Here is a 26,117-nt window from a genome sequence, read left to right on the forward strand (position 1 = left end):
GAAGAAAAAATGTTTTATAATGGTTGACGTAACATGAGTTCTGTGGGCATACCACCTTAAGATCGCTGGTTATGGTTAGGCCAAGATACCTGTTTTAATTTGCTCGCAAAAAAATTGGCTCCATTTTCATATATGAATATCGCGCGCACGATTAAATTGTGCTCTAATTTGGGGCCTTGACCCCTCGTGTTGCGCTGAGCGCCAATTTATACAGCGTAAATTTACATTCGAAAAATATTTAACCTGTCAATCAACAACGCCGAAAATTCCACCTACTTGCTGATGAGTGCGAGAAAAAGGGTTACACAGCGCGTTACCCGGAACCATTGAGACTCTGATTACTGGAATCGTTTTTGGCGCTAATATTGGAAAAAAATTCAGCTTCAGTAGCTCTCCGGATTTAGGCATCAATTGTTCAGGAAACGCGTTATGCTCAACATTGTCCGCTCCTCACTTGTATGCTTCTAACTTTGTGAAAGGAGACAGTTATGGAGAATAATTAATGCGGCGCAGGAATTATGCAAGAGGGGGGGGGGGGTAATGCTGAGATGGGTTAATGGACATTGGCGGATAGTTTATACGCCAAGACGTAAATAGAAAAAAATCGTGGGAAAGTAGGTCGAGTTAAAATTAAAAGCACAAATAACACTAAAAGTACAAATCAAAACTAAAAGTACAAAACTAAAAACACAAATTGTTGAAAACCACCAAGCTAGCGTATCCGGCATTTAAAAAGAAGAAAAAAGAAGTTTCGGATGACTGGCGTACTAAATCGTAAAATATGACAGCAAGCTTCAACAACAGATTCGGCTCATGCAAATGTGTTTACTTTTAGTGTCCTGCCAACGCGTAAAACAAATTAAAGTCAGAGCTTGCGCCCACACGAGCACACCCTAAGCCGGAGATACTGCCCGGTAAAACGGCTCTCGGCGCGATTTCGCACCGACGCCGCAAATACTCAGACTCCCGTTCGCAAGGAATACCACAGTGGAGATTTTTTTTAAAATAAGAAGCAAACTTACTAATTCCGCTCGAGGCGGCACCAACCACAGCCGTGACACCGCCCCACATACGACTCGACGCTAAAACTCGGACATTTAATCCGGTATATAATTCGTTAAGACACAGTCACGAGCGCCATAATTTAGTGCCACACGCGGAAATTCGGTAACACCCACGCACGACTGCGATTAACGACAACAAAGGCGCGGCTCGCGCGTATCTCCCTGGACACTGTTTTATTTACCCGCAACACCGCCTGCATCACCGCGCGTACCTAATTAGTGACGACAATGAAAACAACAATTACAACAACAACACGGCTGAACAACAACAACAACAACAACAAATGCAAACTGCAACTCTTCTTGCGATGCCCAAGTGGAACTAAAAAGGGGAAGAGTTGTTACTCCAGCTCCACATCGGGCGTGCATCACGCGCAAGGGTATAGAACAATAGCGCTCAGATACCGGGCGAGCGTTTACAGTGCATTTCGATTCCGGTTCGGGAATATGGCAGGAGAAAAGCGCGTAAAAAAGCGCGTGCAAGGAGGGGAAGCGAGCCAATCGGGAGAAGCTGAGGCGCTGCGGGGAGAAGAAAGAAATTCGATTCGCAATGTCAGAGGAACGAATCCGCGGTAATCCGCTTTCTCTTCCGGCTGTGGACGTTAATCTTTGGAAAATAACGAACAACCTCGGCTCCCGGGAGCCGCTGCGCCAAAATTGAAGTTTTAATAGAACCCGGCGGAAGACGAAAGAATGGCGGTAAAATAAACAGCAACAGAGGGAGAAAAGAAATCCTCGCAACAAGAAAACGGGATCGAAGTAGGGGAAGAAAGAGCTAATTGTCCGGGGGAGAAAGAGCAGCTGCACATTGTCACTGATTTATCGCCGAATTTAGGGGCAGCTCCCCGGTCGGGTTTCTTTTGTCTATGGAACCGAAGAACGAACGGATCGAGTAATCCTCCCCGACTTGAGAGCGGAATGTTTTCCCCCCGCTTTTCGGTATTTTTACCGTTTATTCAGAGTGTTGCAAATGACTTGCGTGTGGTACCCAGATCAGTTATAGCAGCAACTTCCCATGGGGTCGGCCTTGATACGAAGCCAAATCCATGTGCACGCTGGTTAATTAAAGTTAACATAGTTCCGCTGGCTTGAAAAGACGACAGGTGTCACAGTTTCTGCCAAAGTTGGGTAGGAGGAGCCACGGGGTGACATCGGGACTGAACGGATTCTGGATAATTCATACGCATTTTTGTAACGTGTACTTCTTCCAACTTTTGCGGTTTCTATGCCGTCCATTTGCAGCGCTTGAATATATAGCGTAGTGCGTATTTTCTGGTGCGTGGAGCTTCCGTGCTTCAACGGCAATGATTTTTTTTTCTGTTACTCCTCTTGCTGATTTAACTTACTTTCTTTTATTTTCCCCAAAACCATTCGTCTTAAATTTATGTTGAGGGTCCACTGAACACCGTGGCCATCACCCACCGCTGCAGTTGTCAATACCCACATCTCTTCTCCGTGAAGCGGTTGTATTGGGCAACCCATGGAAAAAATCCCAGGCCATCTCCACTAACGTGAAACCTGCGGTACAGCGAAGCATGTAGTGTATAAATGTATTCAAAGATTGTAAGTCTCTCCCTTGCAACACGGCGAGCGCCTATTGGGCGTCGGAGGAGCGCCGGTGGGAGGAGCATCACGCGCTTGCTGAGGCGGTGGTGCCCTCTCTTGCGTTGAACCGTATTTAAGCAATTAAATTCGACACAGACTGGCTGTAAGTTGTCTGCGTGTCACGCACCCCAAAAAGCTAAGAAGTGTGCTAAGAAGTAGCGTGAGGCATTGGAAAACGAGTGTACCGGTGTGTTCTTTTGGTACGCGCCTTTGCCCATGGAGATGAAACATTCTAGCGCGAGGCGTTGAAAAACGAGTGTCCCGGTGTGTTCTTTTAGCACGCGTTACGTTCTTGCGCGAGGCGTTGGAGTGTCCCGGCGTTTTAGTACCATGACTCTGACAGCCCGAGCGCCTAAGGTGTTTCGCCCCCAATATTGCCTGTTGTGATCAAGCTATAATCTTTTCGTTGTTCAGTACTAGCACGGTGACGACAGCAGCAAGAGTTTGCAAAGTTCCCCACTACAGCTATTCGCGTTGACTGCCCGATATTTTCACTCCCTTTGTCAGATTTGCTGATGTCTCCTGTCAGCATACCTCAACATGGGCCCCTTGTTCGGATGGGAACGCATTAATACAACGGACGACATAATGAAACCGCGAAAATGAACGTTTGTACATATTTTTGAACAACGTTTTTTATCACCGGAGCGTGGACGCTTTGCTCTTCTTTTTCTTCAGTTAGTCGGCGAAGTCGGGAAGACACTCCTTCTCCACCAACTCGCATGCGGAATCATATCGCTCAAAGAACCCCCAAACAATATCGACCTGCGTGAGAACTACGCTACTGCCCCGAGCCGGCTGGTGTTCGTACCACCGTCAATATTCATTCGGTTAGAAGATTGCAGATCACACAATCATCATTCCAACAGCCTAGACAAATTTCATTCCCGTGTCGGCTTAGAGTGCCCTGTCAATTAGCTGCTTTTTATCCGCCCCCTTTATAATGCCTTCCTTCTTTAGATGCGACGCTCAGAGCATCTTTTGTCAGCGGCCCTGTCCTTCCTGCGTGCGTGCGTTGTTGTCCGCGTGCGTCCGTTGTTGTCCGCGTGCGTCCGTTGTTGTCCGCGTGCGTCCGTTGTTGTCCGCGTGCGTCCGTTGTTGTCCGCAGCCACTCTCCCGCTCTCCTCGCCGATAGCGAACACTCTCTCGCGAGGGGCATTGCTTGGCTTGGCTTGGCTTGACTTGACTTGGATTGGATTGGATTAAAGTGGATTGTGTTGGATTGTGTTGCGTCATAGCCGTGGCAGACGCACTGCGGCGCGTGCCCAGGTGAGAGCGTGTGCGGCCCAGCGCGCTCTCACTCCGCCGGTGGGCGGCGCTGCGCGCGGTGCTGCGCATGTGCAGTACTTTCTCTCTCCGCGGTCTCCTCTCCTTCGGGCGCGCTGCGCATATAACCGGTGTGCCGCTCTCCGGCGGCCTTTCGATCGACGGTTGCTCTCCGCTTGCGCTTGAACCCCCCTCAGCGTCGCATCACACCAGAGTTCTCGCGAGGGGAGGTGGGCGTAATTTTTTGCTTTCTTGTCGGGGAAATTTCTGAGTTGGTAACTTTTTACATGGCCTTCATCTTCACGTGTCCCTTCGACGCTCTCATTGTTATTGAGAGCTCGTCCATGCCTCGTAGTGCTGGGTTATGTGCCAGCACATCCAGCTGTCATTCGCGTAAAGAACGGGCGTTTCCGTTTCTCGTCTCCGTCAGAAAAACGGCTGCCGCGGCAGAGATCGGACCCGTGTCGTTGTTGCGCGTCACCACAGCGGGTATGAGCGGCTTCAAGCACGGACGACTAGCCGAACAGTCCTCCTTCTGCGCCCACAACAAGCTGCCAGTGTTATAGCCATAAATGTTTTGAAATTGGCTGCATGGAATCGCACGTCCTTATGTATGCCGTCGTTGACAGTGACAGGATGGTCAAATGATATTAAACTCGTACCGCCCGCCGAGGTTTCTCAAGATGTTTTCGGGTCACTTTAAAAGGGCGACCGCTTCCGGGCATGCTTTTTCTTCTCACCCCACATTTCTCTGCAGCTTAGATGACATGTTCCTTGCAGCTGTATAGCATGCATGTCGTAGGTTAATCGACATTTCGATTTCGCATACCTCTTCCGTGTCCATCGGCAGTCTTCGTTGACAGTGCACGCTGTGACTGCTGCTAAAATAAGCTAGCATGCTAAATTACAGCGTAAAGTAAGGTAGATAAAACACCGCATAAGTATACCGTGTTTTGCCATTGTTACCGTTACGCCTTACGAGTAACGGTGTACATAATTTTTTATTTGGTCTTATGTGTAGTAGACAACGGCTTCTGGTTAGTCTGTTAAAGGGACCCTGCAACACTCTTTGAGCAGTACTAGTAAACCTGCGCGACGTTTAGATTACACTGCCAGGAATACCTGAGCCAAATATTACACGTGCACGTGAAGCGGTGAGTGCGCAAATCGATGTGAAAGACGCGGAAAAACAAACCGCTCTCTCTTCAGTTGTCCTCATTATGCATGGCCTAAGGGACGTCACATAGGCCATGGCTGCCCGATCGGCTGTCACTGGTCAAATTCGCGGCTAGATTCTCCCATTTCCGTCGTCGTCATCGCTGTGTACGAACCTCTTCTATGCCTGAACCTGTAGGCACAGTTTTGCCGTTTATTTTGTGTTTTGAGTGCGCCCGGAGTTTGAGTGATGAGCTCAATACTTCCCTTTCAACGGGACCACTCGACTACAAACGTTTATTGCTTCAAAAACGCCCTACCAGCCCGAGCGCGCACTTGCGAACAGGCACCCATGCCTGCTTTTTTGTGGCACCAGACCGGAAATAGGCCCCTCCGCGTTGCGGAGAAAAGGAGAAAACTACCCGGCATGTGATATATCGTAGGCCGCCGAAGAGAACGCCGCGAGCCGCCCCCCTCTCCGGGAGAGAGCGCGCAGCTTTCGTCTCCTTGTCCGCGCTCGAGTTGAGAGGGAACGATTATGCGCGATTTCTCATCGCGCGTAGTTTCGTTAATTGTGAACGGATTTTCATAATTCTTGCGGGAGGAGATTTCTGGGAAAATAGACTTTATCCCAAAATACAGTACTAGTAGTCCATGGCAAGTGTTGCAGGGTCCCTTTAAGATAGCTCCGACATACGTAAAAATAAGTGTCGCTTACCTGTTCCACTACTCTTCTTGTGTTAAAGCCAGTCCTTGTCAACGTCGAAAATGAATATCAGCACCTGCACGAACCAAGAAAAATCTACTGGTTACTTGCACATGCCTACAGGCAACTACGGCAGCAATATCGAAAGACACAGTTTGCTTCGAAGCTAGAAGAGCTTCAGTAATGAAACAACGACGCAAAGCATAATCCAAATAACTCAAGACATTTATGCACGAAACAAAATAACTAATTTCGTTTTCCCAGAACTGTGACGGCCGCAAAACCCTCCAAGTCGAAAACAAATACACTGTATTTTCACCCCAAACGAGACCTGTGTTGTTTCGCAAGTTCAGCCAAGCTACCCACGGGGCGTTCTGCCAGCTGTTTTCGCTGTAGTGTACCGGACTAGATTAAGCATGATGCTTTACTAAGATAGACAAAAAGAAAAAGTGCGTGTGCGTACATGCATGCTTGTGCGCCAGCGCACGTTACACGTGTGCTTGTCTTTAGATTGTTGGGTGTTAATGGAATCAACTTGATTTCCTTACGCTTCGCGAATTTTAACACGGCAGTGTTTAATTCCCGGATACACAACGATTTCGCTGACGTCATATCCGTCACGGAAATGACGCCAGTTCAACAAAGCAAGCGGTCTGTAAGGTGCACCCCTGCACACAGGCTCTTCTTGCGGGGAAGCTACCTTTGGTACTAAAGAGTACAGTGCGCAACACCCTTGTCTATAACACTGAGTTCAACTTCAACTAGTCACCTCTCAAAACTGCGGACTCAAACTTGTCACAAAAAACGTTGGAGTCAAAATATATGGTTAAGACTTCAGAATGACACAACAGTTTTCTTCAAATACTTTTCGGTCGACCCAAGATAAGGCTATAAGTACGAAACCTGTGTTATAGACAAGCGTGTTGCCCTCTGTACGTTATACTTAATGTTATTTGTTTTAGGATTTTATATTTTAACACGAACATGTATTATGCCGGGATACACCAAGATTTCACTGACGTCATATCCGTCACGGCAATGACGCCAGTACACTTTGCCGAAGCGACCCGCCAGCAGGACGTCGCTCACCAAACACACCCACAAGACAGCCGCCTACCCACAAATCATGCTTAGCCGCAGATTTTACTGCACATTTCACTTTCGTGTTTTACCGATTCCTATGACAGAGGAATCAACCAGTTTTTTTTGTTTTGCATTGACGTATTGAATGAATCTGATTCAGGCTTTCATCCGACAGCTCCGACCAAAAGCCTGAATAAGAGCTCTTGTATTACACGCGATGTCGATGTTAGGGATGTTATAAATGGTATTTTTCAAAATACTTGTTACTTGCTTCATAACCAACACGTGCTGCTTTTATCGCAAACGCGTTCGTAAACGTAATCAGCTGTATGAGCATCTAACAGGTTAAAAAATTCACGCATCTCCACGACGGTGAATCATGAGTGGGCGAAGCACTGGGGATCGTTCTTACCGTAAATCACCCGTGGCATTGCCAACTCGCGCATGTGAATGAGTGACAACGAGTGTGTACAGTATATACAATTTCAATCCAATCCAATCCGATATAATTTTATTTAATCCAATTCAATCAAATTCAGTTCAATCCAATCCAATCCATTTCAATTCAGTTCAATCCAATCCATTTATATTCAATTCAATCCACTCCAAATCTAATCCAATGCTCCTCGCGCATGCGCAACACTGTGTACACGGACGCCAAGCTCCCGAAAAAGCGAGGTCCTAAGGTGCTTCGCCTCTAACACATCGGCTACACTTCGGGTGGTTTCGCTGCGCTCGAGGAGCAACGCGGAGCAGAGAATAGACTGCCAGAGCATATTGGAAATAATTCGCATGAGTAAAATTCGGGTTCATTTTAACAGCCAGCCTATAACTCCTTTCAGATACGCCGCAGGCGTTTGGTGACGAATGACGCAATTAAAAGAGCAAAGAAGAGAGGAACACGCAAGAGAGAAATACTGACAGGTGATAGAAGGATTCACTTAGTCGATACTTGTCTGCTAGGGTGAAACAGGCTTTCGTGTGACTAGGCAGAAATTTCGCCTTGCGGGGCAGGGCTGTGTCTCAGAATAGAGGCCCGGGGAGATGTGCGCCTCGTACCCTTGCCTTCCTCAAGCACTCTGATCTGCGAAGAAGCGCTCAGAGAGCGAGGAAGTAGGGCAGGGAGCAGTAAAACTAACAAAGCGAGGAGGCCGAGACGCGCAGGCGGCAAAATTGATTCCCAAGTGAGGACACACGGGCAGAGCCCATAGGTGTACAGTGTGGAACCCAACCGTATGTGCAAACACGAAAATGTTTGCGTACCCGTACTCTGAACAGGCCAGACAGAAAACAGAACTGGCGCCCTCCAACGGAAACAGTGTTTACCAGCCGGCGAGGAGAAGAAGCAAGAATACTCGTAGTGAGGAACGTATTTGCGAACAAATTTCCCCGCAGGGCATGGGCGCATGTTCGTCTGAGTGCGGAACTCACCTTCTTCTTTTCTTTACGCCTTGTTTTTTCTACACTTGCGGCAACCGGATTTCCTGCCGAAGCTTCGAATGCGATTTACATCATCTCAGATTATATTTCCCTGCATTTGCCCCCACGCCTGCGCGCGGCAAATGCACGACACGAATAAGTACGGGTTAAACAAACGAGACAGCGTTTTTTTTTATTGCAAGGCGAAATTACCTCTCAATGCTGCCGAATGCTCCGATCATATCTCAAATTTCCTGTATTTATTTAGTTCCTTCTATCACGCACTGTGTACAAAACACGATATCGCAATAAAATGCTGCTGCTAGTGCAAGCTGTTCCAAGCTGAGCATCTCTGGAGATGTTTTCTCGGCTGCTAAAATCAGGTGTCTCGTATTTTTTGAATAGTGTTGCCAGCCGATCGAGAATTCGCCGATGAAAGTTGTGGATGGGTTTGCACATTTATATATATATATATATATATATATATATATATATATATATATATATATATATATATATATATATATATTCATGTTCCAGTCCTTATTATCCGTGCTATTCGGAGTTTTGACAGCGATTCCTTATAGTGCCGAATGAGGTATAATTGCTTTTTTTATGCAGGGATAAATAAGTGAAATTACAAGTCGGGAAAAAATCCACTGTTTTTCCGGAAGCGAAAATCGAATCGAATCGAGGGGCAGCGCTATTGACCGGCCTCTGAGCAGTCCCAAATATAAACCCCCCTCTAAAGTAGGGAGGGGAGCCGTCACGGAATAGCACAAATGGTAGGGCACCGCACGTGTTATTTTTGTGGGTTCGACTCCCAGTTCCGGAAAAGAAGGCGGATTTTTTCTCGACTTGCATTACAGCGAAGCCTCTCGTTGGTAGGGAAATTTCGTGTCGTAAACAAAAAACCCAGTTTAAATGTTACATTCGGCGGTCGACGCCTGAGGAGCGCGCGAACTCCCACAGAGAAAGCAGCGTCTGCCTTGCAGTGTCGGGTTGCAGCGGGGTTGTCCATTCCACAAGCCGCTGGACGGATTGTGGAAATAAATAAATAAATAAATAAATAGATGTAAATTTATTAGGGAAAGGGCTGGCTCAGAGGCGTAAAAGAATGGTAGGGCGGAAAAGGAGGGGGTAAAATAAATACAAAAATAAATAAATAAATAAATAAATAAATAAATAAATAAATAAATAAATAAATAAATAAATAAATAAATAAATAAAATATAACCATGGAGTCATTGCCTTAGCAGGGAGCGCGGCACAATGTTTCGTACCGAAGTCAAGGTGGCTTACTTATAAGGCTGAACTGAATGTTTTGTGTTCCACTAAGAGCGTTTTGTTCACTGTGTAATCCGGGCCTGTTAAGAGAGGAACATGTTTAGAGTGTTCCTTCAAATTTAACAAATCATATTATTAGTTGCAACAGCTCAACCTTGAGTGCGGTTCATTATCAAAACTTCTCTCTTGTAAACTCGTCGATGGGGAACATTTACGTATATAAAAAGAATAATCTTCACATGAGGCTTTTTGTGTGCGTGTGCGTGTGCGTGTGTCTGTGTTCGCGTGCGTGTGCGCGTGCGTGCGTGCTTTCCAATCGGAGAACCCGTCCACAGAAACGTTGTTACTGATCGCGAACAAATGTCATCGCTCCATATTCAGCTCTTTTCTGGTGCTCAGTTCATACACTACATATGCAGCAGGTGATTCACCCCCATCGGCATCATCGTCTGCATTATGCAGAACGCGTAGCGCAAATCGCGCTTCGGAGATACGGCGAAACAGAAAAATGGTTCCACAAACGAGTCAGTTCGCACAAAATATATAAAACCTGTACAGGTCACAACGACATTGCGAGCAGCGTGCTCGGACTGCAACTCGCTTCCTACTCTCGCTTAGCATTCCTGCAACGCAGAAACAAAAGAGGGAGCGTGTTATCGTTTCACGTCTGATGTGTCCGTTAGGAAAGAAACGATCGGGTCTGCAAGCAATGATCGTTGTCCATTCAAATTTGCTTTTAAGGTACGGATGCCTGGTGCACGATGATTTCGGAGGCGCATAATTACGGCCGTTTTGCACGCAGTCGGAATGCCCTCGAGCGACGCATGAAGTTGCGTGTTATGTCGAAGTTGGGGCACCGTCTTTTTTTTTCTTAAATGACTTTTCATTAACACCCCCACATCGTAATTTGTGCAGAGATGGGCGCTTAGCGAGCAGCTCGAACCGGGCGTTGGGATAGCGGTAGTAGGGTTGATAGAAAATCGCTCTGTTTGGTGAGTTGGTTTATGTTTGTAGGTGAAGACATAGTACGGCGATGACAGCGACAGTGGTCGGACGCAATGAAGGGCGCCCTGTATTGGTCACTGATCTACGCTGCCCTGCTTAGGCTCTTTCCATGATAGAAAAAAAGTAGACCGTTCACTCGTGGTTGAGCTCTCCTAGTCTGAGATCCTGAGAGCCGTAGATGGCTAAATACGCGTACTTAGGCACGTTCCGCATTCCACCACCAATTGCGATACGCGCTTTTGCTAAAACAGCTCAAGCGATAGAAAATGTATGTATTTAAAACTTCATTTACCCCTTTTTTGTGGTGAAAGATGCATACCACGGGGGAAGACAAATGAAAATGAAGTAACAAGTAAAGCAACGAAGCTGACTAACGGGACATAGATATATTCAACATGTCAGGCCCTACTTAATCAGTGCGCATTGCTGAAACAGACCCTCCTTTTAAAGGAGGCTGTGGCTTGCCTACGACGTGTCGATTGCTTTACACGAAGATGACGTACAAGAAAAACACAAAACAAAACAGAAGACCTCCGCTCCTCATATCACCACCTCAGGAAGACGTAATGGCGAGATCCGATGGGCTGTCCTATCATTAGGACTAGTAATGGAATACCTTTATTGTAGTAAGCTCCAAATATCAATGTGCAGGCAGGAAGTAATTCTGTCTCAGTGCTATGAAGATGTTTTTTTTTAGAGAAACCGTTGCGGGCAACCTAAATCGCAACGACGAGTGCAGTTATAACTTAAAACCAAGTGCGTAAACAAGGGTTCATGCGGTCTCATTTTCTTATACGCCGTTTTGGGAGCAACGACGAATGGCAAAGCGAACACTTTTCCTTCCAGCGGCGCTTGAGCGGGTCAGTTAGCACCACGCCTCCATGTCACTTCCGCTCGACGACACCGCGTGTTCATCGCAGCAATTTCAAGGCGTCTAAAGGTCGCCTGATCATCAGACACGAGAGGAGTTAGATCTACTACGCGTGGCCAGTGGCGGAACTCCCTCCGGCGAACACGCGCTTTTTACTCTAAAGCGAGTCGATGCAGGAATAACGGCCCCGGAGGCCACGTTTCGTTCCGAAGACTAGCTTTGGCTAATAAAAGGCTCCGGTGGATAGATCTCATGCCTGGTGTGAAACTGCATGCCGACGACCACACGTAGCAACAGAGCCACCGACGTCGCCCTTGTCCATATTCGGTAACCACCATATCATGCTTCAACTATCAGTGCGAACTCTCGCTGCAAAACAAACAGCCAGTTATCGCGTAGTTTGGAAATGTTTAAAATAAACCAGTGAATGACTTGCTCGGTCTTACATTTGCCAAAACCGATGAAGGGCGGTCAAAGTTTTATTGCTGCGTGGGAGAAAAGAGATGTTGAGGGTATGTTTGTGGGATTTCGCTTAAGGGCAGGAAGCGAGCTTCCTGGATCAGAAAACAAACTCGAGTAGGGGATTTCTTGGCTGAAATAAAGCAGAAAAATTAGGCTTGGGCTGGCCATGTTGTTTGAACAGGTGCCCCACCAGGATAACAGGTTTGATACCGAGTGAGTGTACCAGAAGAAAGGGAAGGCCATCAACTTGATTCGGGGATTAAGAAAGAAATTTTGGGGGTAAAGAATGGACTCGAGCAGCGAAGGACAGGAGCGGATGGGAGTAAGTGGGAGAGGGCTTCGTCTTCAAGTAGACCTAAATAGGCTGCTGCTGCTAATGATGATGATGACAGTGTGGTTTCGAAAAAAAATGTTCTTTAGTGCTGGAAATGTTAAAATTCACAAAAGAAATGCCATTGGCCAGAAGGAATGAGAACATGAACAGCTTTCTGAGGAAAGGCGGTTTTTTAGGAGGCCTTTTTAGTCAGAAGATGAGCACTTACAGGTCTCCAACTCATGTTGTAGGTATGTTCTCGAGTCGCAACGCGTCCAACGCCAGAAACAATGGATAGAAAAGAAAAAAAAAAGAAGTAGGACAATAGAGAACGCCAGCGAGGTAATTAGTATTAGGCAAGGATTGAAAAGAACACGGAGGCCTGTCTTCCTGGTTACGCGGTTATAACCAGCACTCCTGACATAAGCGGCTGGGCACGGCAGTTCCAACTACGAGTCAGTATAAGGCGGATAAACTTAGCTTCTGGCAGACTATGGTTTGTTTCTCAATGCGTGCCCCTCAAACTTGAGCTTAGGGGAATCCGCTTAACTAGGCTTTGGATGCTGTGGTCACCAAAAGAACGGCAAAAAGGCAGTGGCTGCATGAATGAGCAAGTTCCTGGAGAGAAGTGACCGCATCTCTCCTCTTCTCTTTATCATAGAAAAGAGGGCAGAACCTTGAAAGAGGTCCGCATGGGTCTTTCGGTCAAGTCGACTTATAGGTGTCATGAAAGTGGTTTTATCTTCGCATTTCAAATCGTTCGCACGCATCACCAGTTCTTGGCCACTCAGCTTATTAGTCCACCGGCACGTAGGTCCCTCAGAAAACATCCTTGACCTCTAGCTCGAAAGAACGCAGACCTTGACATAGACGGCTGAGTAAACAAATCTCTCTCTCTCTCTCTCTCTCTCTCTCTCTCTCTCTCTCTCTCTCTCTCTCTCTCTCTCTCTCTCCGCCCACGTTCCGTGCGCGCGGGGTCGGTGAGCCCTGTTGTGCGACGCAACGTATGTGTACTCTTTCTTTTCGTCGTCCTTCCCCCTCTTCTGAGGAGCAGCAATAGACTGACAAGCGATTTTGGCGACAAGAAACTTGCGAAGATGCATGGTCACTCATTTGAAAGATCGAAACACGTAGATGTGTGCTCTTGTCTCCGAAACAATCTCGGCAAATTCGGTGTGACTGCAGAATCTCGCAACGCATGCTGTGATTCGACTTCCCGAACGATTCCGTCGTCGTTATTGTGACTGGTTCGCATGAAAAGTTTGCCTAACGGCCGATTTGTTCGTTTTTGTTCGACAACATGTCGCGTGCACGTTCTTTTGTCTACGCGCTCACCCATCACTGTCAAATCCGTGCAATCCGATCAACTCGCCAGACAACACACGGTGTGCGTGTGTGGTCTCGCGGTTACAACGACACCATTCGCTTAAACCTGATTGCTGCTAACCAATGACTGGTTATTTCTCCCTTCGAAGTTGACACTTTCCACACCTTCATGACGCCGCTTCGCTGCATATTTCGTTACCCGTCGTTAGGGCGCCCAATTCCTCAATTCCTCGTAAACAGCTAGCTCGATTACACGCTTTGCGTGCAAACAGCGAAGACACCTGAGCCAAACGCCGCAGTAAGGGAAACGGCATTTCCGCTTGCATAACAGCGGCCGCAGCAGCGCAGGCGTAAGAACATCACGGCCGCACGCTCGGCAACAATCGCGATTGAGCCCGGCTAACAAGGCTATTGCTTTGTTCTCTGTCAACGCCATTAATAAGCGTCCACAGACACAGCAGACGCGCTAACGATTCTTAGGACCAGCCAGCAGAGGCGAATGGGCCAATCTTAGCGAGATCACGTTCGGCTTCCGCGTGGCGTCCGCCCCAGCTGGAACCAATGACTCACGACGATGATTCATGGCGAAGAAATCGGCGCCTGGACGGCAAGCGAACCATGGAAAGTAAATTGCGTCCCGCCGTGGTCGGGCTCTACCGCCCCAAGCTTAATCTGAACAAGCAAGACCTAGCTTGTTAGCCGGAAAAGAGAACACCAGACATCCTCCTCTCTGGATCTCTTTGTGTTTGAATCTATAACACGCCTGAGGCTTTTCTATGTGTAGGCGGCCAGCAGTTAAAGGGGCCATGAATAAAAAATAAAGATGTGGTTCATCAAAAAGAAGGCTTTGTCCCAATAATAATGCTGCCGATGTTATCGAAAACTTCCCACAAATATTTGAGATAATAAAGAAAACAGACGAACCATTGGGGGCTCACCGGCCACTTTCTGGTGAGGTCCTCATGACACCACATAACAATGTTCGTGCAATCGGCGGCAGTCGACCGAACCCACCTCCAAGAAACAAGACTGGGCGATCGTAGGGCGCAGGGTTACTGGGTGTATACCAGTTGCGAAACTCCCCATAGGCCCCATGTATCAAAAGCCGGTCTTCAGTTGCACCCCTGCGCCGGGGCAAGCACGGGGAAAGTTGACTAGCCTGTCGTCTGTCGGGAGAAAGTTAAAGCAGTACTCAAGTGCTTGCGGCTGCTGCCGTAAGTCATAAAAAGAAAAGCCGCAAAAAGACAAGTAAATTTCACCTAATTAATGTCTTCTAACTTAAAAATAAAGCTTTATTTTACAAAAAAATTGAATAATAAAAGTTTAGCGAAGTTCGGTTTTGTCCCCTAGGGGCGCGCCAGTAGGCTTGCCCCTCATCTTCAACTGAGCAGGGGGGGCGCGCGCCGCCCGGATTCTGAAGCGGAGTTTCATAACTTGTATGTACTGGAGAACTCTGGTAGTGTGGCCTCTAGTTCCGTTTGACCGTGTCACTTCAACGCTGAGGAAAGTTAACATACTGATGACTACGTTTTTAGTGTTTCATTCTATTGCATCACTGCTTCCAGTGTAGCGTAACAGCTGATGTCGTATACGTTTTTCGACATTTCATGCGCTTTTTCGGTTTAAGGAAATGCTTTTCATTACTTAAATCGATCTGAGTGAGTTTCGAAAGGCTAGGTATTTTAAATTGAACAAGGTTGCATCTTGTCTTCATTGTATTTATTGTATCTCGTTCCGCCATCCACCATGAAAGGCAGTGCATCTACTGGGCACCAACTTGTGTCGAAACAAAGCCAACAAATAACGTCCCGCGTCAATCCATCGAGGACCCGAAAATCAATAAAATCGCAAGTTATGCAGACGTGACTTTACCAGATTGGAAAGTAAGCGGCGAAGCTTTGAGAAACCAAAATTGACACTCTTGAGCATCGCTTTGCACCCCATATAAAAACGAGCTGTCAAAAACGCCGGCACCACGCGCTGCCTTGGGCAGACAAGTCACACAGTTTGAAATGCAACGAATCTCACACAACAGGAGTGGATCAACAAAGTAGCCGCCCATGCGTATCTTCTTTGTCACAAAAGAAAAACGAGCAGTCAAATACACATGTCCCGTAGTCCCTTTGTAACTCGATAATGAAAAGTGTACAGTTAGTCCTCCACTCTGTCATCGGGTACATAGCGCGAAGTAAAATTCAGCCGGCACCAGCCAAAGCTACGGCGCTGCTCGGTGCTTCCTCTATCAAGCTCACCGAAAAAATGCCGGAGCCGCACCGCGACTTAATCCTTCCCTCGCCTTCCCTTTCAATTCCATTCTTCTCCGCACTCGAAGCGTTCAACTGAAGGGAACGGAAAAGCTCCGAGCGAAGCAACCTTCGGGGAGCAAACACATAAACAGAGCCGGCAGACACGCCGAACAAAGCGGCCAAGCGAGCGGCCTCGTGAAAGGCACGCGCATCGCTCCAGTTATCACTTTATCCTCCGCATCATCGCTTCGCTCTTCCGCCTCCTTCGCATCGTACGGCCGAGATGTGTTTGCACGAATCGCCACGCCAACTTCGTAACGCGATAGGTAACAGATGAAAGGACCAGCACATAAAGGAGAGAAAAAAGCGTCGCAAGGAAGCGCCTGTACTGTTCGCGGGAAAACTTTTCTCGTGTGCAGAGACTGCGGCAGCCGACCGAGTTCCGTGGTTCTCGACTCGCCAGACTGTCCTCGCCAGCTCCCCCATTTCCCGCTTACTTCATTTGCCGCCTCCTCTCGTGTTTCGTCGGCCACACTGTGATCGCGCACTATACAAGCATTGCGCTCGGCTCCTGCAGCGGTCCCATAGCGCGGTACGCGAGAGTAATCTTCTCCGCTCGGCTCGGAATTGCCGTCTATCTTCGAGCACCACGCGTTTCTCCGGAGACGTAAACGGGGAGGAAAAAGAAAGGATGTGAAGAATCCGCGCTATTAAATCGATTCTTCGCGCGAGGTGAAAGCTGGAACACAAAGGAGAGAAAAGCTCCACGTGACGGAGGTCCTACTGCAGGTAGAGAAATAATGCGCATTCCGGTCAATATTTCTATTTCTGCGAGAAGAATAAACACCTCTGGGTACATACTATTCGGCCCTCCCTGAAGTCCTTTCTTGCCCCTTCCTTAAGCTGTCGCTTTTGCCGACACGAGAGAGCAGCAGTATGCGCCCCTTGCTTCGTCAGTAGTTGCCTCTCTCTCTGATTTGTTCGACTCGAAAAATCGAAGTTCAGCGAACCATAAAGTCGTCACTTGGATCATTTCTTTTTTCCTGGAACATGCATATATGCGCCTTTGTAATAAGTTTTAAAGCTGGTATTAATATTGCCTGGTGAGCATTGGGATATGTTTGTTTTCGTGGCGGAGCCTTAATTTGCTGTCGTCGCCGCAATTCACGTCGCAAAAGAATCAGGCGTAGCCCTAAGAATTCAGGGAGTAACAGGAATCCTGCACCCCCTCCCAAACAACCCCCTCCTTTCTTATGCCACTGGCCACCCCTTTTCTCATACATACGTAAAAGTCAACTCGAAGAGACGAAAAGCAAATTATTAAACACACCAGAAAAATGTGGCGACACGTCTTAAGCACCGATACGTTTAATGATTATTAATAAAGCGTGGAGTACGTTTTGACAACCAGATCGGAGCGATAGCTTTGCGAAACCCGAAACAGGGCTGTGCAAGAGGCAACAAGTCTGAAAAGCTGGAATCAGCTGTCTTTAGGAGTGGTCCGTGACTGTGTGATTGACAACTTATCATTTAAAGGGCTAAGTAAAAAAGCTTACTGGCGGGATGGCTGCGTCCTTCACAGAGTGTCGCGCGAAAGCCGCGTACGTTCCTCCTTTTAGAGTTGTCCAATACCCCGCTCCAGGTATACGCGCCATATGCATACTCTGTGCAAATGTAACGCTTTGGTAGGCTTCATAGTGCACGCATTCAGAGTACAGGCACAGATTGCTTCTGGTCGAACCTCCTCGTGGCCGTTCTCTGCGTAACTGATTGATTGCTTCATAGATTTATCGGTGCGTTGGTGCGTGACGCTGCATCCAACGCGGGCGGCAGAAGGGCACACACAAGCACGAACCCACCACCACGCAAACACAAATCTCGCTAGTGCCATTAGGCCCCTCACCATGACGACACAATCATTGCATGGAACACGGTTACAAAGTACGTTTCTTACTACTACTGACTATACATTCCTCGGCCGTAAAACATCGCCACTGTGCGATAAGTGAATACAGACAGACGACTAACCGCATTATTCATTTCGCAAAAACCACTTACCAGGGAGAAAGCGAATTATAAATTGAATAATCTCTGCTGCCGCGTCTTTACTGAAGCGTGCACGCTGAAAGATAAATAAGGGAACCGATAAAGCAGTCTGGCGTTTTTTTACGGCGGGAGCGCGATTCATTTAGCGTTTGGACCCGGGCAAGGAGCGTCTGTCTCTGCCAGCCGGGGAAGACCTAATGTAATGCAGATATGCGCGCCATATTTCACCTTATGCACTTCTTCATACATTCACTGCTCGTCCAAAGTTATACACACACAGGACACGCGAGCCCATATCAACCCTGCCACTGGTGCGGCACTTAATGCAGACCGATAAGTAATAAGGCTGTGTCAATAGAAGACGTTCGGCTGTGGTAGGCGTCGGGAATAGCGATATGGGCGGCTACTGTCACGCCATAAGCTAGTGTACTGAGTCGGCACACTGACGACCCAACGGCAGATGTGTACACATAAACCTTGGCACGGACAGTGAAAGACGATGTGGCTGATACGCTGGTTGAGTAGACGCTGTGTGCGCAAAAAAAAAAAAAAAAGCTCAAACACGTGAACGGAGGTGCGTAGCGAGCCACCGCCCACCGCGCGAGACGCATTCTTTTACCGTTGCGTAGCTGTTTGCTTTGCAGCGGTAAATGCAAAAAACGAGGTAGTCAGGACTACCTCGTCCTGGCTACTACACAAGCGACTCCATTACATCTCTATCCTTTTATGGTTGAAATGGTTGCAACCGGTTTGCTTTGGTTAGGTATTATTCACTGTCCTTAACAGATTGTACATTAAGTATTATTGAAGGACGAGGCCCCAGAGTAAAGCCCGTTCTACATGGGGCGAATTTCGCCTGCGAATTCGCAGCTGCGGTGCCGTTCGTGAACCAAAATGATCTATTCTCGTTGCTGTGGCGAATTTCCAAATGTTTGGAAGAGCCGAACTTCTCTTGTGGACGCCGCTTAGCATTTGGAAATATGTCGCAGCAGTGAAAATAGGAAAATAAATTGTTTTGCGACACGGGCGGTGCCGCAACTGCGAATTCGCAGGCGAAATTCGCCCCATGTAGAACGGGCTTAACGCTGTCCAGACTTCATAGTGTGACGCGTACTAACAGTATAAGGAATGCTTTAAAGCATTTCGGTCTAGATAGCCCAAGCATGGACCGAAACGGACTGCGGTGTAGTGGGCTTCGGATTACGGTAGAGGGTTGGCGTAGCAGGGTAGCCGCAGGTGAGGACGATCATAAGTGTTAGGCCAAAGTGTTGCACAAGCAGCAACATCACGTTAGAAATTGACAATATAAATTGGCCACTATATTGGCTGTTTGGAACAATAGAAATAAAAATTCACAATAGAAATTGTCCTAGGAGTTTGCTACACCTTAACTTAAACACCAGACTATAGTCTGAACGCCTCCAGTGTCTATCAGTGTCAGTGCTTCAGCGCTGGGCATACGTGTCTACTCCAACTTCTCTTCATTCTTTCTTTCCTTTTCTTTGCCTATTTTCCCTTTCCCACGTGCAGGATAGCCAACTACGCTCTAGCCAGGTTAACTTTCGTGCTTTCCTTCTACACCCTTCATTACTTTTTATTTGTTTATATACACGCAGAAATTTGGAGATTATTCGCAACCGCGCCGGTTCACTTTCATTATCGGTGCTGAACTCTATGCAGGAACAGTATGGGGAGAATTCTGCCCTGACATTTCGCTTAAGACTGGCTGAGTGCACCGCCCTCACGTTAGTGCGATAAACAATTCCGCGAAACGCCAGCATGTCGGTTTTGCCTGTCGGCGTGCGGCACGAGCGACTTCCGGAGCGTGCCAGAGATACTTTTAAACTCCTCGAAGGCACCGGGAGAAACGCGAGAGCACCGATCGATGCAGTCGGGTATCGGAGTATCATGACGGAGTTCCTTGCTTTCGAAACGGCACGACGACACGGTTCGCTTGTACGATATCCCGCGTGCTGAAAGGCATCCAACAACGCCAGTACAGTTTCTTTATGCGTTTGCAAGGAACGTATCCGAGGGAACGCTCAAGTATTTCGCTTTCACAATCGTCTTTCGCGATAGACGGGCGCATCGTGTGCTGCTTTTACTTTCTCCAGAATAATACGGGAACTCCTGCCAAACGTGAACGACGGATGGGGGCAACATCCAAGGCGGAAAGGAGGAGGAGCGGCGACACTTCGCTAGATGGTACGCCGCTCACGATGTTCTTAGCCGTTCTCGTCGCAGTCGCCGTCTGCTGAGTACCGCCGAGTCCGTGTGCTACGAGAGAAACGACGCACACGGCGACAGTTTCCATTTTCAATGGCCCTCAATATTTCATCCGGAGAGAAAGAGCCTTTCATCATGCTTTTATACCGCGCACCCCGATTCGTCTCAGATGCACTGTCCTGCGTGTAAAGCCTGCGCCGCCTCCTCTCCTCTCCTCTCCGCATCCTTTTCTCTCCATCCCGCTCCCAGCCTCTTCCACTGTTTCTTTCCTCTGCTCCTCTGCGACGACCTCACGCCTATTCGGTTGAAAGCTTTCAAAAGCTGACGTCTTGCTGGTTTTGCCAACGGAGCGTCGTTCCGGCCACCGCCGTATGTTTTCCAGTGAAAGCATCCAGCCACCGACCGTCCTTAATAGTAGAAGCGCATGCAGGCGGCGTTGCTGTCATTTCTACAACGCCGTTTTGTTCCAGTCGTTCGCGTTCGCGCAAGACGAGCGAAAACATCCCGGCCGAGCGTCGCCGTCTCCTCCGCGTCGAGTTTTCGTGTTATCCGAGGTGCTTCTCCACCGACGCGCCGTAGTGCGGATGGCTGTCGTCGCGGCTCGTTTGTTTTCGCTCCATTTGGGCCCGAACATGGGCACGCATTCCGGAACGCTGTAACTTCTCATACAAGCGCACTCAATTTCCCCTTAGCGGGATGGGAAGGTTGTACTGGTGCCAACTTAATGTCCCTTGGTCCATTGAAAAAAAAAAAAAAAAAAAAAAAAAACGTCCCGTACCGTTATGCCACGTTCTTGGGAATGTGTCCGCACCCGAACTGTATTTTTTTCAGACGCTGGGACTTATCCTTATGGCGTCGTATTTACGTTTTGTGGCATTACTGTGCAAGCCCGTCGACAACGTCGTTTTAAATGTCTGTTAGCCTCCCTACGTTGGCTCCCTCCCTTTTTTACTTGTTTTGCCTGGATAACGTAAGTCATGCCCATGCTGCCTTGCATAAACAGTACGTGCTTGCTTCCTTTTTCCTTGGGCCATATTTTCGAAGTCTCTCAAGCCTCTTTTTATAGTCTTGAGAAGGGTAAGACACTGAGTAAGCCTTATTCTACAAAACCAACGTCCTTATGGAACCCTCAATGAAGGGCATGAAGCGAGCGTTGATTATGTCGGCGGCTATGCATATAAGACGCCGGCAAAATGTGAGGGAAAATTACTATGAAGCAATTGGTTAAGCGTTGACAATGCCCCCCCCCCCCCTAGACCGCAATAAGTCCAGATGTTGCATTGAGGAAAATGTAATAAAAGCTGGTCGTAGAATACCAACGAGGTATCAGAAATAATGCCTCCAGCATTCGCCTCCGTTTGCGCAGGCCATGGGCATCGAATGAACAGAAATTGTTACAGGATTCAGTTGTCAACAGTTCATACAGGGTGCTTTTATATTGGCGCGGTGTATGGAGTGGGCAGTCATTGCCGGTGTCGTGTAGCCTGCGTCTAGAACCACAGCGCATGCGCCATCCAAGGCGAGCATTGCACTATGCTCTTATTATTGATGCTTTCGGCGCAACAATCCCTTCAAGAGGTGCAGCATTTACGAGTGAGCAGACTGTTTTTCTTTCCCATTTGGCGCTGTGTGCTATAGAAACACAACCTCGAGTGTTGCCACTGCACTTATCAAGGGCAGCGAGAACAGTCCGCCCAGACCGTCGATACCCAAATAAACAAACCCGCCTCCCCACACACAGCACACCGTCGGGCGTCGCAATTTGTTTGCACGGGGCAACGCGACGTGCCCCCGACGGTGTTTGCAACAGAGCCCGCTACCACGTTGTACGGCTCTTGCGGCTCGCAGTAGCAGCAGTGGGGTTGCTATTTCGCGCTTTGCACGCAGGTAAATAGCGGGATTACGAACGGCAATAGGAATTCTGCTGAGCTTCGAGCGCGTCGCAGTGCACAGCACACAGCAGACGAGGCGAGATCACATAAATGTGTCGCTGTTGATTCGATGCCATTGTAATCACTTTGGCCATACTTTTTAAGGCGGAAGCCTTATATCTCTCGTGAAACACCAAACGTTGCCGTCGGCGAGAACACGAATGGTACCAAAATGGCCAACGTTGTAAAAGGAAATGAAAAAAAAAAAATAACAACTCATTATAGTTCATGCAGGAGTTGAACCCGGGTAGCCAGAGCAGCAGCCAGGGGCGCTAACCACAGCGACAACCCGGCGCTGTGCCAGAATGGTGGTGGTGGTGGTGGTGAACGTTTATTGGAGCAACAGGGGAAGGGGAAGGGGTGTGGGAGGCCTCCTAGTCCAGAAGGCCTCGTGACCGCGCTGACTGGAGAGCCCGGGAAACCAGGGCTTGCTGGCGAGCTGGGTCCGGGCTGGTCAGCTCAGTCTCCCACTGCTCCAGGGAGGGTGAGGGGAGGGGGTTAGGTGAGTATGGGCAGGAGAATACTAGATGGTAAGTGGTGAGAGGGTATTGCAGTGCTGACAGTGGGAAGGGTAGATAGTGATGGCGATATGGTGTAGGATGGCGTGATTGAAAAATGTGCCAGTTTGTAGTCGGCGGTATGTGTAACATTCGTAGTTGGTGAGCGTGTGATGAGGAGGAGTGTATGTTCGTGTGTGGGTATAGTGAGATAGAAGGGCATTGGAAGTGGTGTCGAGGGGTGTGAGTAAGTCAGAAGAATCAGCCTGATGCGTGCCCCGTGACAGGTGAACGCGACGGCCCGTGCGAAGAACAGGTACGCGCGGAGGAGAGCTGCGAATGTGGGGAAGCTGTCGCGTGAATTGCAGCCAGTCTGCTGCCTGTCGGGGTACTACTTATCCAAATAGGAGGAAACGGAAGCGGACAGAGAGGCGCAAACACGATGCAGCAACGGAGAAGTCATTGGTAATCACTGGATTTCGCCTTCAAATCATGTAAGCAGACGTAAGTGCCCGAGAAATTTTATTTTCAGGGCTGGTGTTCACACTTCTTTTGTTTCGTCGCACAAAGTAACCAGTGCCTATTCTCGACCTTCAGGTTACCTTAATTTACAACCTGCCTACGCAAACATCACCCGTAAAGTAAACCAAAACGTTCCCTTCGCTTAAGTATCACTTCAGCGTAAGATGTGCACTAAATCTTTCGAAAGCGAATAACATCCATTTGAGTCGCTGCCCCCGCGAGAAACGAAACGACTTCTTCCGAGCCCACCCGTCCTCTTTTCTGCCAGCAGCCGTCGCGTTGTACAGCCGTTCGGCGAGACGAGAGTTCCACTGCCTTGTACAACAAAGGGAGCGCGCGATCGAAGTTGGCCATCGCGCCTGCCGTGACCGCACTTTGATGGAAATGTCTCTCGCTCGCCGCCAGCGGCGTTCCCAAAGGATGGTTCGCGATAACGGCGCGGAGAGAATCGGCCACGCAGTAGCGTCCGGGGAGCGGAGAGAGGTAACAACAAACCGGGAGATCCCGACGCGGCACTGCTCCAGGAAAGGAGCGCCGGGAGGGGATGGAGGCAGGGCGCGCGTACAATGCAGAACTAAGGGCGGGAGGCCGCTCTGGACGAGCGAACGGGTGGCCGCTGGAACAATTCGGAGACGAGAAACAAAGGCAACTGCCGCCTTTCCTTTTCCGATTGCCTCAATCAATCTGTGCGTGCGGATGCGGGCAGAGCCCGAGGAAGCGCCCTGGCGCCGGCTGCAGATCCCGCTTCGAGGCCGAAACAGCGCAGCAGCACCCCCGCCAGCATATCTGGTCCCCCTCCGGAAGCTGCCTGCGTGTACTCGTGTGTATTTTTGCCTCTGTGGAAGCGGGGACGGAGGAAAAAAAGTTACTGGGCCACAAGGTTCCGCTGGCGGTTTCCTGCGGTGCAGTGTCGGGGAAACGCCCGGCCCGAAGCGAAAGCGAGGATAACAAAGCAGTCAAAGCCCGAGTAGAGGGAAGGAGAACACACGCCGACGGCGGTCGCTGCTGCCTCGAGGTAAGAAAACAGTGGACTGACGGATTGCGCGCCCCTCCTGTATACCGCCGCCGGCAGAGTCGGACAGTCCTCACGACGGCGGTTTGCGCATGACCTGATTCGTTTCTGCTCTGTCGGCGTTTCCCTGCCGCCGGCTCCCTTTTTTACCTTAATCAAGTGTGCTCGCTCCCGTGCGCCTGTGTGTGCGTGTGTCACCTAACGCAATATTGGAATTCTTTTGTCAACAGTCTATTTTCCCCCTTCCCGTACCCTGCGAGAGGGGCAATGGAAGCCGGAATGCGTTTTTAGAGAAAGCACATACGCACGCACACAAAGAATTGCTGCAAGGCAAATAAAGAGAATAAAAATAAAGCAAGACCAGGGATACTGAAAGCGCTGATCGTTTTGCTTATTCTCGCGAAGTGGCGGCTGCTCTCATGGCGCTGTTCATGTGCTCTAGAAGCAACAGCTGGCTGTTTATTGAGACAGCAATGGCTTATTATTCGATAGGTCTGCTATCGAGCTGCCTACCCGCCTTCCATTCGCGTGTTGACACTGGGCGGACCGGGTCAGGCTTATTCAATCGGCAGTGGTGTTGTCGCGAATCTTGAAAACGTTGGCTTTTGGATAGGAAGCTTCATAGAGGCTCTCAGCTGCGAAATGTTAGAGTTTTGGGTGCGTTACAAAATGGCGATTTACCCACCAATGAAACCCACGCGTAAATCTTTTGCAGAGCGTCCAATATGACGCCTTATATTGTGCCCCGGTTGGCGAGCCGAGTAGTACCGAAACTACTTAATTTTCCCATTTTTTTCGAGGTGGGTGGGTGGGGGGGGGGGGGGGGGAGGTGAAACTGAGGAGTTTAACACGCCGAAGTAACACCCATGAGGTCCGTCGTAGAAGAGGGCTGCGAATTAATTTTAACCACCAGGAAGTATTTACAGTGCGCCGAAAACTGTCATAACTAAAAAGAATTAAATTGGTTTCCTTATTGCAAATTTTGTGTATCGGAACGCAAGTCGATGAAATTCGCACGATGACGCTAGCGGGTTTAAAAGTTCCACTGAGCCTCTCTGATGTAGCATCGACCGTTTGTACGTCCACAAATGACCCCATTGCTGTTTTTACAAGCGGCGAGTCCATGTGCCCTAAAAACGTCTAAAAACGAACCACTCAGGGCGTGAAGTTTGAGAACAAATACTGCTCACAACAACGTTTAACTCCTGACCTTTTCTTTCGGTGCTATTATTTTATTTCATTCACATGGTTTCTTTTCTCTGTTTTTTTTATTTCCATGAGTCGGAAGTTCAGTCCCATCCACAGCGCGCTCCTCGCAGAAGTATCTCCTTTTCTGATTTTCTTTACGCCGTTGTAAACGCACACAAAAGCCCGAGTGAGTTCACCTATTTTTCTTTATATCACCCAACCGAAGCACTGCTAGCACTCTCAGGTTTCCAACCAGGGGGAAGTTCACAAGGACCTCGCTATTTTGAGACGGCCAGACGTACCGTCAACACTGCCACACAATACGAGTACAAAATATGGGAAGGCGATGCCGATCCCAAGCTGAAGGTACAGGCATTAGAGAAGCCCGACGCTGCGCAAGCCAGAAAAAGCGACGACATGTCAAGGTGCCTCGCATCCGCATAGCGTGAGCGCGCCAAGCCTGAGAGGATGGAACGCTGGGAAGGGTGAAGAAGGGCTCGTTCCCATCCAATTCAAACTGGCGCCGTTTGCGGAAAGTCAGCGGCCGCGGCAAAGAACAGATCGCTGCTGATCTACGTTTGCCTTTGTGGCCCCGATATACGACGCCCTTCGCGCTGCGGTTTTCTCCAAGTCGAGTTTTCCGTGGCATCTTTGGGCGTTTTCTTTTCTGGATAAAGGAGGCATCCTTGCGCGGTTCCGTGAAGTGTGATCGAACAAACGTGGGCTTTTATTCTCCCTTTCTCGGATTTCCGCGCTGCATTTCCGAGTCAGAGGAAAGAAGGAAGTTTGACTATGATGGATTCGCCGGCCGTGACGGGCTGCCGAGAGAATCACTCCTTCGCTCGTCGCGCGGCGGCCCGACTCCTCCGTCTACTGCCTTCAGTCAT

At 48.8% G+C, this 26,117-nt stretch overlaps 1 protein-coding gene across 23 annotated transcripts in view; it reads right to left on the reverse strand.

Moving 5' to 3' along the window:
• The window catches only part of LOC144170129 (pregnancy zone protein-like), a 129,154-nt gene that overhangs the window by 69,322 nt on the left and 33,715 nt on the right, over positions 1-26,117 (reverse strand). For all 23 annotated transcript variants that reach the window (XM_077699732.1, XM_077699723.1, XM_077699727.1 and 20 more), the window contains exon 2: positions 5,809-5,872. The gene's annotated coding sequence lies outside the window, so the exon portion shown is untranslated. The remainder of the gene's footprint in view (positions 1-5,808; positions 5,873-26,117) is intronic.

Source organism: Haemaphysalis longicornis, unplaced genomic scaffold (assembly GCF_048455015.1).
Source record: "Haemaphysalis longicornis isolate Haplotype H1 unplaced genomic scaffold, Haemaphysalis longicornis Haplotype H1 scaffold_2, whole genome shotgun sequence".
Taxonomy (NCBI): domain Eukaryota; kingdom Metazoa; phylum Arthropoda; class Arachnida; order Ixodida; family Ixodidae; genus Haemaphysalis; species Haemaphysalis longicornis.